The sequence below is a fragment of the Octopus bimaculoides genome, chromosome 12 (genome assembly GCF_046866305.1).
Source record: "Octopus bimaculoides isolate indiv1 chromosome 12, ASM4686630v1, whole genome shotgun sequence".
Lineage (NCBI taxonomy): Eukaryota > Metazoa > Mollusca > Cephalopoda > Octopoda > Octopodidae > Octopus > Octopus bimaculoides.
In genome coordinates, this window is record NC_142939.1 from 57845754 (window position 1) to 57864006 (window position 18253).

At 34.2% G+C, this 18253-nt stretch overlaps 1 protein-coding gene across 1 annotated transcript in view; it reads left to right on the top strand.

The window, feature by feature from the left end:
* The window catches only part of LOC106884394 (metabotropic glutamate receptor 3), a 495814-nt gene that overhangs the window by 416741 nt on the left and 60820 nt on the right, over positions 1 to 18253 (top strand). The gene's annotated exons all lie outside the window — the stretch shown is intronic.

Sequence of the window (18253 nt, forward strand, 5' to 3'; positions counted from 1 at the left end):
TGGAGGAGTCGATATTGGTTTGAATGAATTTTCAAATAGGAAGCATATGCATATTATTTTCCTGTATCATCTCAGATTCTTTTCTTTTTATATCAGCATCTTTAGTGTTTATTTTGTCTCTCATATAGTTTTTCTTCACGTTTGTTTCTGATTATACTTTATTCCAAGTGAACAATGATTGTGAATAACAATAATCATTAATACACCGGTCAAGATCCGGCGTTCTTTTCTTTCAACCTTTCAAAAGCTTTGGTTCACTATACACGTGCAAATTTCCCTACTGGACACAACATCAGCGTTTCACACTGGGATCACGGATTTCTGACTAGTAAGATATACAATCTCATCCAAGCAACCCAACCCTAATTGATCAGGCTTAGGCTGTGCCAATAAGCTGTCAACAGGCTCCACTCACCCTTTTCAACCTGAGCTTTCTCGATGTTCTCTCAGCTGTCTTCACGTTGTTTTTAACGTCCATGTTTTTAGCTCATAACTCCGTCAAATGTAAATAATGTAAATAATGTAAATAATGGTTGTTACATTTGGCAGTGCAGTTGGTCTAGAGTCTCTGTGCTTTTGCTTGGGGCTTTCTGTGAGCGTAGACAGCGGGGGCAATTGTAGAAAACAGTTCTCCTAAGGTCTCTTTAGGGTTTATATATTCATATGATGTGAACGACACTTAACATTGTTTCATTTAAGTTTACTCTATTCTCAGTTGTTCTATTTATCTATACTCCTAATGCAGAATTCTGTTTAGCTTTCAACAGGATTTAACGGCTTTACTTCATTCAGCATATTTTGCCGTCTCTCCACTTTTCCAATACAGTGACTTCTAGTATTTAGCCCTGTAAATAAATAGCTAAGTATTAAGCATTTATTCTTTCCTTTTCACACAATTATTCATAATATAATCTGTATTTCTATCGCTCGCTTCTGACTCTGTCTTTGATTTACTGAATCTATTTTAATTTTGCTTTATTCCATTCTCAACTCAGCGTCCTTTCAACATTACTATCTTAAATAAATAATTAAGTACCTACTTTAGATTCTTCCATTAATTTAGCTTTTTGCTATATAATTCCTTGAGGGCCACCCACACCTATTAACCTTATATTTCTTATGCGTTAGCATGTCGGATTTTAAGATCATCAGGAAGAATTCTGATTATCCTCAGTATCATCCCTCCCCCATCACCCTTGTGTTTATCGGTTGTGTAAGTTATACTTCCACTACCACTCCCAACGTGATCTTCATTCTGTTATCATCGTATTCTACCTACTTTCGTTGCTATCACTAAAACTACTACTACTACTACTATCATAATCATCATTGGCAGAATTGGTAGAGAACCTGATGAAGGCTTGAGGGTATATCAGCCGAAACGTTGTGTTAACAACAAACAAGATGAGGACAAATATCCGTCAAATGCAAATAGTGTAAATAACGTACACAATTCCTCATCTCTTAAGTATAGAACTGTAAATGTAACAAATATTCTTATTTAGTATCTAATACTTACGCGCATGCGTGTGTGTGTGTGTATGTGTGCGTGTGTGTGTGTGTTGCGCACGCGCGTCCCTGTGTTTAAGGGTAGAATTGTCCACTGGTTAAGAATTTTGCTTCCTTCCGATACCAACACTCGACTCCGAGGATGCAACAGCTAAAGTGAAGGTAGCGCTAGTACTCAGCGTGTACTCATTTTCTTCCGAGAACACTAGAGCAACGATAAGACATGAGCCTTTCACATGAACACAACGCAGCAGAGAGTGTAGAAATTGAAACCGCAATCCTATGAACAAGAGACCGATATCCTAAAGCCTACACCACTTGCTATCACATACCTTCACATCCATACACACGCGTGTGCCTTCGTGTGAGCACAAGATTGTACATTGTGCGAAACAGTGATTTATATTAGTAATACAAAATGCTAAAATAAACAAATATATAAATATGGCTTGACATTTTTCTAACCTGTCCTTAACAGTGGGAGCTAAACAAACTAAAGTAGTAAGAGAACTTTTGAGAGTGATTCCGATTTTCCTCCTCTAAGAGAACGAAAATACGAATAAGTGACATTAACAATGAAGAAATATTTATTCTGTGACTCTAATCTAGTGTCTCTGTAGGAAACATATAGTCTGGATATGCTATAAATTTATATCAAAACACATTTTCTATCTAACATGTCCTTTGAGTTGAATCGATATTACTTTAAGCAAACAGCAGTCAGATAATAATTACTGTATCGTTCTTAAAGCATGATTTACTCCAATCTGTAATTTCTGTAAACATCATTATTCTACATTCAAGGTCATATTGTGTGCCCGAATATATTGTAAACGATTAATGTTGTGAAAAACATTGAGAACTATCTTTCAGTAGGCCCAATAACAAACGTCTGAAATTTATAGAACATCGGAATAAACGAAGCCTTTTCAAATAATAGCAATTCTTCTGCTGAATTTGTTATGTGTTTTAGGTTTAAATATTTATGTTATCCGTGTATCTTCCACCGACATGTCAAACGCTATTATTCAGCCTGCCGTCATATATTATTCACTACAACGACGATGACGACGACCTTCTGTTTGTGTGATTTCATAGGCAAAGTAGCATTTGTGGTAGTTTTTTTTTTTTATGAATCGATTTCTTATGATGAAATGTCGAATGTACTATGTCTAAACACAAAGAATTGCTAAATACAAATGCCAAGCTTTGTTTGGTTTGCAAACTCTTAAAGGTACTTGAATAATATACATAAGCAATGAGACGTACGATAGGACAAAACTCTAGGTTTCTGATATGTTATCTGAAACACTTTGACAAATAAGTAGTGAATGCTCAAAATTGGTCCATGAATACAGAAAATGCCTCAATAAAGGAGCACAAAAGGTACACAGCGATATGTGCAGGAATTACGGGCTGGAATGTACCGATACTTAGTACGAGTACTAACCAGCGGCTGTTGCAAAGAATGATGAATTTGAAATCACGTGCAATATGACAATCTATGTAGATAAGAAGCTACAACATGATCGACCAGATTTCACTCCCCTCTGGAGAATAGATCTTCAATGAAATAGCGGTAATAAAAGATCTGAACATTTTGAAGACAGCTTAATAAGAAAGCTGAAAGTTATCGAGATATTCCCATTGAGAGAAATATATTTATAGAATCGCAACAGTGACTATGATGCCCATCGTGATTGGTGAACTAGGAATCAAAGCCTGGCGTGAGAATTAAGAACTCTCGGACTTCAATGGAAAGTACAAATTTGGTGTACAATGGAAATGGGATGGTAATATTCAATGCTGAAGATGTGTGAGTATATATGTGTATGTGTTCATGTACAAGAGAACTATGTGAAACTTTACATATACATGTAAAGAATATATAAAAACTAAACCAGAATCCTTGTCTGGTACCGGATCGATCCCAAAATCTAATCAGTTCGAGCCAGTTACGAAACATCCCTGAAAGTTTCATCCGAATCATCCAGCGGCTCTTGAGATATCTTTCCACGGACAACCAAACAGACACGACTGAAAACAACAACAACAATAATGATGATAATAATAATAATAATAATAATAATAATAATAATAATAATAGTAGTAGTAGTAGTAGTAGTAGTAGTAGTAGTAGTAGTAGTAGTAGTAGTAGTAATAATAATAATCCCTTAAAATTTGAAATAGGAAGAATCTGGACAGGAGAAGAGTAAATGTCTTGCTTACAGTAATTGGTGCGTTGGGAACAGTAAGAGAAGATATAGACAAATGGCTGAGGATGATTGAAATAGTTTATCTCTTAGAGTGGGTTCTCAGCACTTGATGCCTAAAAACCGGAAAAGTAATTCAGAATATTTGTCCGGTGCCGGATCGATCCCAAAATCTACTCAATTCGTGCCAGTCACCAGGCCAAACATCCCTGAAAGTTTCATCCCAATCCATCCAGTGGTTCTTCAGATATCTTGTCCACGGACAAACAAACACGACTGAAGACAACACCTCCGCCTTCGCCAGGGCGGAAGTAATAATAATAATAATGATAATAATAATAATAATAATAATAATAATAATAATAATAATAATAATAATAATAATAATAATCTTGTCCGTTACGGTCACAAGGACTGACTTAGCCTTTCATCCTTAAGATTGATAAAATAAACACCATGTGGACACTGGGGTCGATGTAATTTCCTTAAAATGGCTAGTCTTACATCAAAATTTGAAACCATTGTGAATCTAACATTTCTCTCTGCTGCTGTTCATAGCTTTATGCGTATCTATCAAAGCTATCCCAAGTTGATAGTATATATACATAAGCGCGTGTGCGTGTGTGCGCGCGCACGCATCTGTGTGTTTGTATATGAGTATGTATGTATGCATGTATCCTCATATGTATACTGAAAGGTGTGTGTCTTTGAGATACATGGCGTGTAATTAGCTTCATAACCAAGCAATCTCACATTTCATTTATTTATTTATGTATTTATTTATTCATTTATTTGCCATGGTCTAGGAAAGTTAATGATTTATTTTCCGCTTGAATGCCAAGTGAAGGATATTTTTTTTAATTTTTTATCACACTATGTTATTTTAACTTTTCACATTTTATTTTATGTTTCCTATTCGGAAAGCAAAATCCGCCAGCTTACTTTATTTTCTTAACAAATACAGAATTCTTTTTACCTCTTGTTCGTTCATCCACAATTTTTCAAACCATATTTCACGGATGTTTTAGTATTTATTATTAATGTAATAATTACAAGCAATATCGGAAATAAATATCGAACCCACGTATGAATTTTATCAAATAAATATTATCATCTACACAATGAAGGATTGACAGACTGGAAAAAAATATCGTATCTAGTTATATCGACTTTCCTCAATAATGATGAAAGGTGAGCGAAACGGAGAGAAGTTAATAACACAATTTTTCAGATTTTACCTATGCTTACGAATATATTTAGTTCGAGATTTGGTTTAATGTGTTTCGTTATCGCTTACTAAAAATAGGAATCACTATATCTTCCGCGATTATATCAATACTTTATCTATCTATCTATCAATCTATCTTGTCTGTGTGTTGTTCTATGTCTGTATCAGTATATATACGCTCTTCCACAGAAAGGAACACAGAAAGAAACAGGGAGAGAAAACAAAGAATGTGTAGTGGCTAGCGATCTTTGATGGCGAATGCTGGACAGAGGGGTCATACAGGAGAGCTAGGAAGAAGGGGGGATAATAAAGTTGTGGTGATCCCAAAACGAAGGTGCGCGTGCGTGTGTATATGAGAGCGTGTATATGCGTGTGGAAGAGGGCTGGTGACCTTGATGTGTGCGTGTGTGCATGTGTAGGTGTGGGTACTGGGAAGTGGCCAGTGCTAGTTTGTGCGTGGTGGTGTGATGTGATGTGGAGGAAGCGCGAGTGGGGTGTGGGTTATGCTGAGGGTGGGGGTAGAGGTGGGAGTATGTGGGAGTCGGTGTAAGGGATGGGGTGGGGTTGGATGGGGTGTATATATATGCCGTTGAAACGAAAGGCTGAGAGAAAACTTTTGGATAGATATGCTTGTCATTTAACCTGATCTCTCAGTTTCATTCATGGTCTTTACAACCGTCTTTATACATTGTTATCTCCTATAATACCAGTAAACATATCGGGGGTTCCTCTATTGCTGATAAGGCTTAATAAATCATACACTGTCTGAGATGTGTCTCCACAGCCATAACTTTACTTTCGCTCACCCATAATCATATTTAATACTAAACATGCAGGTAAGCACTAATATATTTATATTTCTGATATAACTACTGTAGTTTACAAGAGTAGAATCACAAAACTTTTCAAATAAAATGTTATTAACTCAAAGAGGTACCATTTAACTTGAATCTCTATCAATTTCTGCAATCGTTAAACGTGTACTTATTTAACCTAGGCATTAACTATAATTTTACAGACTATCATAATATCAGGTAGAAAGTAATTTACTTTATGACACTAATCACATAATGAACCTACTTTTTGTTATTACTAAACTTTCATTATTGGCATTATACACCTCCTCATAGCACATGTAATTAAATAAAGATATTCAGATTCAAAAATTTTGTGTTGATGAGCGAATAGAAAGCGAATTCGTCGGTATTTAATTAGAAGCTGTGCAAACTTTAATGGGATTAAAATGAATTCGTTTGGCAGAATGTTTATACAATGAATGACGCATGGAAAAATGTAATGTGTTTAATTCGAATGAATAATTATTTAAGAATTTACAGGGTGGAATATAAATTTACATTTTCCATAAAAAAAACTCCCATTATATGTGTGTGTGTGTGTGTGCACGTGTGTGTAATGTTGAAAAGATAGGGCACCAGACTAAAAGCATTAAAAGCATTGAGGTATTGACTTTCGTTCATCCACATGTAAACCGCAAGGGAGTAAATTGACAATGTTGTTTACCACGCAGTATTTGCTTCGGTTTATTGTACTTTAAGTTCGAATTACGCCGACATCTATTTGACTTTCATCTTTCGGGACCCATATAATTAAAGCGTCAGCTAGAATGTCAGTTTGAAGAATGTTAAGTGTCAGATGAGCAGATATTTAGTATTTGTCTTGGTTCTTTGCGTTCTGAATTCTTGGATGGTGACTTAACATTGTGATCAGTGAATCGCCTCTCGAAACTAATCTTTTGGGACATTTAACTGAATTCACATTTTGCAAGCATTTGAGCCATGATTCCAGGTTAAGGGTAACATTCTTCCTTCTCCGCACCACTATAAGAATCCTTAAAACGTTAAATCGACATTATACTTTTTTCAGTAAGCCTGCTACTTCTTCTGCCATTGCTAATTGGGGGGAGACGAACACAAACTCAATATCACACACACACACACACACACACACACACACACACACACACAAATATATATGTGAGTGTTTGTGTGTGTGTGCGTTTCGTTTTTGCATCTTGTTTGCAAAATTCTTTACGTGAATTCGCCAGATTAAACAAATTGTGTTGTGTCTAGGCAGTCATTATGCCAATATTGTTAACACACGCACTCGCACAATTCGACTCCTTTATTATGAGTTAGTTATTTGTTTCGTTATTGTTTGTCAAGGCTCTTTCGTTACTACTTACATCCTTTTCAATGACTTTCTTCTTAGTCTGCAATGGAGGTCGTGTTTGGCTGCATGAGGCTAGTTGCGTGCATGTGTGTGCGAGCCAGTGTGCTTGTGTGCATGTGTACTTGTGTGCATGTGTGCTTGTGTGTATCTGTATATGTATGTATATGTTCGCGCACTTGTGTGTTTATGCGTATGAGTTTGAGTGTAAATACGTGCGCCTGTAGTGTGCATACGCATGTGCCTATACATGACTTTGTATGAGGAGTGCGTGTGTACAGTCATGTGTTTATGTCTCCTGGTGTGTGTGTATGCACGTCTGCTCGTACTATATAGTTACCTCTCTACCTACATACCAATCTACCTACCTACTTATCTATCTATCTATCTATCTATCTATCTATCTATCTATCTATCTATCTATCTATCAGTCTGTCTGTCTGTCTATGTATCTATCTATCTACCTGCCTGTCTGTCTGTCCGTCTGTCTACCTACCTACCTACCTATCTATCTGTGCAGTGGGATTCAGCTAAAACGACATACAAAGCTATCATCTTAACCACACTGCCATGGTCACAGCTATACTTGCAAATGCGCGCACCCACGCACCCACATACAAACAAAACACACACACGTATATATATTACATATACATATGCATTGTTGTAAATTAGGGACGGTCATTAAGCGAATGATAATTACACACGCACTGATTCAATTTCACTGCTTTATTCGTAGTCAAATTGTTAGCTGCCTAGCAAACAAACTTATCGATCATTTATTTCATTTGTTAGTTAAACAATCGATCAGTTGTTTGTCAAAGGTCTTTCATTGGTATTCTAAACAGACCCGGAGGGGGGAAGATATGTCATTCATAAGGCCATGAATAGCAATGAAAGAACTTTCACAAACACCTGCTTAACACTTTAAACTACAAATTAAACAAACGTTCGATTAGTTAGTTGGTTAGGCCATGGGCCGATTGACGAATAATAAAGGAATGAAATTGAACTAATGTGTACGTTTATTGACCCTTCCTAGATACAACAAGATTTGTTTCAACACGAGATCACATCAATAAACTTGCGAACCAAATACAAAACGAAACGTATACATACATACGTACAAACGTATGTACCCTACTCCATATATATATATATATATATATATATATATATATATATATATATATATATATATATATATATATATATATATATATATATATATATATATATATATATATATATATATATATATATATATATATATATACATATATATATATATATATATATATATATATATATATATATACATATGTATATATATATATAGATGTATATATATATGTGTGTATATATATGTACATATATATTTAGGTATGTGTATATATATATATATATATATATATATATATATATGTGTGTGTGTGTGTGTGTGTGTGTGTATGTATATATAAATATATATATTGCACACGATAGCTGACATGTTTGTGAATATCTATGTAGATGCGTACATTATCCGTTTTTATAGATTTACAAATATATAAATATCATTAATGTGACATTTCATATACAAATACAGTGATTACCATTCATACGAAAAATACAAATCACAAGAGAGCTATTTTGGCAATAATGATAATACAGTATATCATAGTTAAACGTTTATTTTGAGAAAGAGATAGAGCTTAAATAACTCCAATAAATGTAGTAAACGAGAAGCATGAATTAATACTAAATGAAAGAAGTTATGTGACACCACATATAGGAACAAGAATGTAATTTATTGTCTGAATGTACTGTTTTGTATTTAGCCATTAATTATACATTCTAATATACACACACGCGCGCGGACAGACACATATACATATATACATACAAGTGTGTGTGCGCGCTTGCGTGCGTCGATGTATATGTGTCTTAATTTCGTATCTTCGAGTGTAAGCTTGACCTTTTGTACCAGCGTGTAGATGCTGATTCGTTTGATATTTGCGACCACACTTTTTATGTAGATTACAGCTATCTGGAGTCTATGAAGCTGTACTGAATATGTGGCTCTCTCTCTCACTGTATATATATATATATATATATATATATATATATATATATATATATATATATATATATATATATATATATATATATATATATATATATATATATATAACATATATACGTATATTTTCATAGGTATATAAATGTCTGCATATATGTATATTTGTATGTGTATGTGTGTGCGTGTGTATGTATATATATATCGTGGAACTTCATCGGTTACGACGACGAGGGTTCCAGTTGATCCGATCAACGGAACAGCCTGCTCGTGAAATTAATGTGCAAGTGGCTGAGCACTCCACAGACCTGTGTACCCTTAATGTAGTTCTCGAGGAGTTTCAACGTAACACAGAGTTGGACAAGGCTGGCCCATTGAGATTTAGGTACAACAGAAACAATAAGAAAGAGTGAAAGTTGAGGTGAAAGTGTACAGCAGGGTTCATCACGAGCCCTTGCCGGAGCCTCGTGGTGCTTTAGATGTTTTCGCTTAATAAGCAATCACAGCGCCCGGTCTGAGAATCGAATTTGCGATCCTACGACCGTGAGTTCGCCGCCCTAATCACTGGGCCATCGCGCCTTCAAACACACACGCAAGCGCATGCACACACCCCCACCCACCCACACACACACATATATATGCGCAGTCTATGTTTGTGTGCTGTGCATGTGTTGCGTGCGAGCAGGCGTGTGTTTGCAGTCTCGTGTGCACAGCGTTGTGAATTAAGCATAACTGTTTGAATATGTATATATGTCTGGGGCATATCTGACCTGGCAAAAAGCAGTTTTCCCAGCGGTTTACTATGAAGAATATTCTTGTTTTGAGTGATAGGTTTCAAAGCCTGAAAATTCATGTTTTGGAGTTTTATTGGAATGATTACTGCATTTCAAGCTCCAAGAATATAATCAGTATCGTGTTCCACAAGAGAGACAATACCGAAGTAAATCGAAGTTAGTCATACCTGCCTTACAGAAAGCCTATGTCTCAAACTGACTGTAACTGATCCGTATATATACATATGAGTATGAGACGATCGATCTTCTATCAGCGGCTCAAGAAAGAAGATGCAGGTGGTTGGTAAAATTTTCTTTTGTCTATAGGCACAAGGCCTGAAATTTGTGGAGTGGTCGATAGTCAATTACATCGACTCCAGTCCTCGATCGTTGCTTGTTTTAGCTACCACGAAAGAAAGAAAGAAAGAAAGGTAACATCTACAACGGCAGAATATGGCTTGATATATTGGGGACAGTGGGGAGAAAGACACACTTGATTACTTCGAGTCTATTACTTCTCTGGTACTTATTTCATCAACCTGGAAAAGATGAAAACCAAAGTTAACCTCAAAGACACAAAAGAAGTGCCGCTAAACATTTTCTCCAACACACTACCGGTTATGCCAGCTCGCCGACTTGGTTCTAGATAGAATTACGATGAATAATCAAATTCTATATTGAGAAAGACAAAGGAAGAGAGAGGGATAGAGAAAGAGAAGTCTATAGAGAGAAAGGGAGAGCGAATTCTCAGTGCTGTCATATTTTCTCAACAAGAAAATATTATATAGCTCGGAGAAAACTCGTTAATCTTATGAACAGTAAATTCTGCACGCGTTTTCTATCATCGTCTGTAATTATTTAACATAGCTTTGAGACATATATTCATTATTTCTTGAAATCATTTCCCATTTTACTTGAGAATTTCAAAAGTTTTATTTTGTTTATATTATCCAACTAAAAGAGAAATATCACTTAATTATTAATATATCCCATACACCGTTCTCTATATCAGTACTCAATCCAAATTCGTGCCTTTGTCTTATTTCAATTACGTATCTTGTCTCAGTTTAATTGCAGTTATTGAACCCTATGATATTTCTCGAATGGACTTTCGTAGTACGATCCAAAGAGAATCCCTATGTAGCCGCACAGCATGTTGACAATATTAGCTACATTTCCTTCAAAATGTATCCTAATGATTGAAGTATTAAAAGAACATTTCCGAGAGTGATGTTAGCGGACACAATGCCTTTGCTCAGAGATATGCACAGTAGGGAAGCTGACCTTGAAGGAAGGCAGTATCAACAATAATTTTAGCATTAAAGAATATATATGCCGTCTCTTTTCGTTTCCTTAACATATCATTTTAAAACATAAGTAGTACCTATATTATAGCCAATGGCAGATTAGGAGAACTTGTAGAGCAAAAGATAAAATAGTCAACAAGGATTAATAACGTGTCAGTCAATATTTCTTCGGATATTAATTATGCCGTTGTTTGTTTTGAGTTCAAATTACACCGAGTTTCTTTTGATACTCATTTTTCATCATCATCAACTCAGGACATTACTGTCTCGAATCCCAGTTCACATAGGGCCGGATATCCAATTTCTTTCGTGTATAAGCGACTGAGATCGGAACAACATCTCTGAATGGGAAACCAGTGGGTAGTATAGTTATTCATTTACAGCTGAGTGGACTGGAGCTAAATGAAATGGAGTGTTTTGATCAAGAACTCAACACACCGCCTGGTCTGTTGCAGGAACAGAAACCACAATGTTATTCTCGTGTATACAATACCTTAACTGCTAGGCCAGAGCCTTCACATTCTTCTCATCTTTCCGGGGTAGATACAATGTTTTCCACCCAAGTACTGGTGTTCATGTAATTGAGTTCTTTCGTATGTACAGTAGATATTAATGCTATAGCAGTAATGCAGTGTGTGTGGAAGCAGGACATATATGCCAATGAAATACTTTTATATCCCCTCTCCAAATAAATGAACACGTACTTGTTCAAGAAATTGAATTATAACCTCAGTCTAGTTGTATATAGCTGAACCGAGTTAATCCATGAACCAATTGATTTTTACTTTCATAACCTAAGTAGCATCGGTCAGCCTGATAGACATAGCAGTTAAATTTTCCACAAATTAAACCTTATCATATAATGATAATCAGTAATTAATAGTTCAGAATGAACCTTCTGACACACAGTTGTCCCTTTCAGGGAGTTGCATATACTCAATTATTTGAATGCAATGAAAATCAAGATGGTTTCTAGTCTAAGGAGCTTGTATCGCATGATAAACTACTGTTTTGTATTTTTGCTGGTGTTTTCTAAGAACTTTTTCCTGGAATCTATGACGCTATCACAGACGTAGATAATTTCATTATCGGATTACCTTATGCAGGTAATACAGGAGTATTACTTTGACACCACATACTCCCATTACAGAAAATCCAGTCCCTTTGTAGTATTCGCTTCTGGCATTATCACACGCATGATTATCTCAAATGGATAAAATCTAAAACGTACCTATCTTGAAACATTCATGAATAGAGCTTTTACATCCATCCAGCCTTCTTTTTTTCCTAGTATTCCTTGGAGGGACATTGGGGTAGAGTTCTCGAGCACCTCCGTCATAGTGTCCTATCAGAGGCAACCACCATTAAACTTCTTGGCTAAACTGTCAGCCGTGGTCAGCTGAGGCTATGGATATTATCCAGGTATCTAGTTCTTGGTCTATCCTAGGTCTCCTGCCTGTTGGTTTAACTTGAAGAATGTATCTTGCCATTCTTTTCTGCGACATTCTTATCAAATGTTTATATTACCGTAGCCGTGACCTCTCAATACGGAGAGAGTGGTTCAATATGGAGAGACTCACTAATATCAAGCTAAGACAAAATAACCACGCGTTGGATAGTGTTTTCTACGGTAAAATATGTCTGAAAAAATGTCTAGATGGCAGTAATGTTTTTCGTTATGAGGTACACACGATCATAAACGAGAGTAAAGACAATTTAAATTTCTTATATTATGGAGATGCATTGGGACACCTCTATTAACTATTCCAACGATCGGGAAATAGAAAAATTTCGCTTTATTCATATTTACTAAACAATTATTATAGAATCTGGAGAATATTGGTGTAAACACTATACGTTCGGATAACAAGTTTTTGGCCCCTTATTTATGTATTGAAAGCGAACAAAGATAACCTTTACTTTTCATCATTCTAAGGTTGAGAAAATAATTTCCAGTGAGATCCTAGAGGTGATTCAAACGATTACACTAGCTATCATATGTAATTCACTTTCTGTTTAATCAAAAGAAATTTCTATTATAGCTTCATGTATACATTATTCGAGCTCGGTTTAAAGGAAGGAATGTGTTCAAAATTACATATTCCCAGCTTTTCGGCAGATTACAAAGTTCCATCATGAATATACTGGAAACGAGTAGGATAATCGATAAAAGTGTAAGAGGTGTGGAATAAGAAGAACGAAGTCGTTAGAATTAGTAAAGAAGAGAAAAATGAATATGAATAAAGAGGAGAAAAAGGAAGACTATAATGATAAACGAAGTATGATAGAAGCCTATAAAGTAGACTTTTGCGTGTAAAGTTATTCAGATTCTCGTAAAACATTTCTATGCTCATCTAATTGAAAGTGACTGGCGTGTAAGAGTTCAAAGTATGATGTTCTGAAAGAGTGAATGCAGTAGTTCAAACGTGTCAACGAATAGTGACTTCCAGAAGAGACAGTCCTTGATCTATGGCGAACATTGTTGAAGATCTCAGTACTTAAGTTAAGAATTCATTCTGTTTCAACTGTTCAATACTTCCGTACGTTGATTTTCCTTATGTTTCAGTCAATTCCCTTTTGTAACCAGTTCAAACTTCTTGACCGAGTAAAAGTTAATCTAAAACAAATGGAAACAGGGAGAAAGACATGAACTGTGCAATATCTCTATGTAGTCACACAATGTACTAGAAAGATCTAGAAAGATCATCCATATGTTCCTTATATTTCATTCCATGAACGTAATAATGTCGGACACAGATAACGTTGGACACAGATAATTTCGTCTCGTGCACACATTTTAAGTAGGATGAGGTAGCCTGGTAAATCAGCTCATTCAGGAAAAACCCAAGGCTAAATTACAAAAGCGAAATGTTACATATGTTAACGAGGAAACCCGCTTCAATATTGGAGCCTCTTCGTGGTTAATCTATCTCCTAAAAATAGCAGCCAAATCTTCCCAGAATTACACCCTGAGGCTTTTTAAAATTGAAATATGGAATGGAATAATTGCATATTGCACTCTAGGGAAATGTGGACTGAAAATATAGCCAGATGATGGCTATAATCTTTTAAAGTATTTTTCTAAGTGCTTCAGTAAAGACTTTAAGAAAATTCATCACAGGTCTCCCTAAATTAATCTGTGTGAAGGACCAGGTCACCTGTTGTTACCGCTTCACTTTTACCTGCACCATCATCTCCGTTCTAGTAGTTGTTGTTGTCATTAACGACATTGTAGGTATGCTATTGTTCTTGTTCAACCTCGGGTCTCCTATGATCGAGTAAACTCAAGGAAGATATGATCCTAGGCATAAACACCCGTCTTCAATAATTCAAAGTCAATAGCGCTTAATAGAATGCATAATCCCGGATGTGTTGACATAAGAATCTCGAGATATGTGCAGGGCATACTCATTCTTAACATGAATGAGTCCACATGGAATCTCACACTGAAGGTGTCAAAAAAATGCTATCATAACGGACCAGATTTGATGTTCTGAAGCAGAGAAAACATTATTAACAGTAACTGGAAGAAACAGGTTTGACGATAATTTTTCATCTTTTACTTGTTGGAGTCATTAGACTGCAGCCATGCTGGGGCACCACCTTGAAGAAGTATTGGCTGAATTAACCGACTGCAGTACTGATATATTTTAGCCTGGTACTTATGTTGTCGCTCTATCTCACATTCTCTCTCTCTCTCTTGCTAACCTACTAAGTTACAGGTAAACACCAACGCCGGTTATTAAGGGGTGGCTGGAGAGAGTCACAAAGGCACACACACACATACGCCCCTACAGGCATATATGTATATATATATATATATATAAATTAGAAATTTAAAAAAATTTAAAAGGAGGTTTGTATGATAGTGTATAGAGATATATACATATATATATATATAATATATATATATATATATATATATATATATATATATATATATATATATATATATATATATATATATATACATATATATATATATATTTATATACATTATATATATATACATGTATAAATATATGCATATATACATACATATATATATATATATATATATATATATATATATATATATACATATATATATATTTATATACATTATATATATATACATGTATAAATATATGCATATATACATATATATATATATATATATATATATATATATATATATATATATATATATATATATATATATATATATATATATATATATATATACATGCGATATTCGTACAAACATATTGAAAATGGGCGTAAATATGCATACATACATGTCTACCTATTCTTTTGATGGAGTCTAAATTCTAACAAGAAGTCTTTTTTTCTGAAATAATGCCGAGTTAGCATAGATAGGTGTATGTATGTCTGTGTGTACGTGTATTGGGATGCTTGGTGGATGCGTGTGTGAGTATGAGTGTGTGTTTATTTACAGTACATTACAAACTAAAAATCGTAAGCTGGAGAGTCGAAAAACAATATTTTATCCCTTGATAATATAACCACAACGAAAAACATTATCATGGTGTTAATGAAAAGTAATCTTAAGAGAGTTGTGCTGAAATTTCAATCAATCTAAAATTAATTGCAGGCACGACAACAGTGTTGAACTGATTTTTGACACCTCTGGTAACAATTATATACAGGCTTCCGTGTTATTTAGAGCTCCTTAATCATGAATATTTCAATCAGCGATCAAAATCTTAGAGCGACGAGCACACGTCGTACATTGTATTTTACTGACTCGGTATATGCAAATAATGACGCTGAAAATTTCCCCATTGCTTTCTGGTGCAGGAAAAATATGGAATCAAATGCAAGATGGTTATATTGATGATCGTAAAATAAGGTAAATTAATTACGTGAAAGTATAATCATAATGAAATCGAAAAGTCATTAGTATTAATGAGAAAGTAATCTTAAAAGAAACACGATAGAGAATTCATAGTTTCAGCTGTAAAAGTTAAAAGGGAGCTATAAAATTGAGAAAGCCTCCAACGCAATTTCATAATTTTAAGAATCCATTTTATAATAATAATAATAATAATAATAATAATAATAATAATAATAATGATAATGATAATGATGATGATGATGATGATGATGATGATTTTTTGAAGTCGTAGTTAAAAACGTTAAACTGAATCTAAATTCTTATATTTGATTTTCTTTGCATTATTGCTACTCAAAAATAGCATCCTCAGCAAATCGTCCCCATTGCCGATTTTTGAGATCTTCACTTGACACTTGATGAGTCTAGAGAGAAAAAAAGGACCTCTTGTGTCAAAGCGAGAGAATTTCTTGGTACAATAACCTAATGAGAACGCCTTTACACAGTCGCTCGATCTGTTAAAAACAGAGACTAAATCTCCCTGAAATTACAAACTTTTCTATTTATCAAACATATTTCTAAATATTTTCCACTTTCTAAAGATTGAAATGGTTTCATTACCTTTTATGCGTTCAAATTTTATAACTCTTAAACTTCAGTGTGCCTAAAAATAAAATATAAAATGGAGAATTATTTAACATTGATTAGTAAGAGCACATGCCTGTTTCACTTGTTACTCACGACATATGGCGATTGAGAAACTTCCCAATTTATGTTGATGCATAATCTTTAATCTCATTCTCCCACCCTCTCTCTTTCTCTCTCGTTGTCTCTCTCTCTCCCTCTCTCTCTCTCTCTCACTCTATGTATATATATATATATATATATATATATATATATATATATATATATATATATATATATGTATATATATATATATATATACATATATATATATATGTATGTATATATATACAAACAGACAGACAGACAGACAGATAGATAGACAGATAGATAGATAGAAAAAATCTTGCGTGCAGTGATATATATATACATATATATATATATATATATATATATATATATATATATATATATATATATATATGCATATATGTATGTATGTATGTATGTATGTATGTATGCATGTATCATGTGTGTATATATGTACGTTTGTGTATGGCTTCAGTTAACTACTTCAAATTTTATACTAAAATGTAATACTTAAAAGTTTTAGATAACTTCTTGCAATATTCAACGTGCAATATCAGAATTAGAGCTAGGTGACTTTACAACTTTATTTTGCAAAGTTGTTTTAACTCTCCTTTCGTTACAACTTCTATTTCTAAGACGTCAGACATATTGATTTTTTTCCTCTAACATAATACACTACAATTTTCGTCAAAATACAAGTGTTATTAGGTTCCTAAATATATCTACATTATAGTTATTACTGAAAACAAAATAGGATTGTGAAATTGTGACAATTAGTATCAGAATACACTGACAATGTTAAATGGCTTTTGTGTTGTCTTTGTTTCTTTACACTGCTTTCTTTTTCTGAGTGAGGGATCCTTTCAGTAGAATATCCATTTATCATTTACGATAATATTAACAATACAAGATTTTTGAAATTTCATGAACCATTTCTATAGCATTGCGCAATAATCACATTACTATCAAAGCAAACTAAATATTTATTTCGCGCCCATGAAGAAGTCTATAGTTCTTAACATGTCTTGCTAAAAAATGCGAAAGAAAATTCTCTTTTTTAATCTGTACGTTTTATGACATCAAGTAATGTTGTATTACATACAGTGAACAGTTATACAAAACTGGTGTTTTGGTTATGACTGGGACACTTTTCATCATCTATCTTCGGAACCAGGATCAATCTAGATTGAAACACCATCAAGCAAATGTATAATCAATAATATTCAATTCGTAATCAATTCAAAGTAGTTATATTTGCTATCGCCTCCATAATTATTAGGACTTATTACGATAAATCTTCTATTCATAATCTCAACATTTGTTCCTTAATGCTACAGAAACAAGGCATAAACATTTGAGGAAGTGCTTGACCGGTTTCATCGATTGCAGTGCTTTATTGGTACTTATTTTATCGTCCTCTAAAGGATGA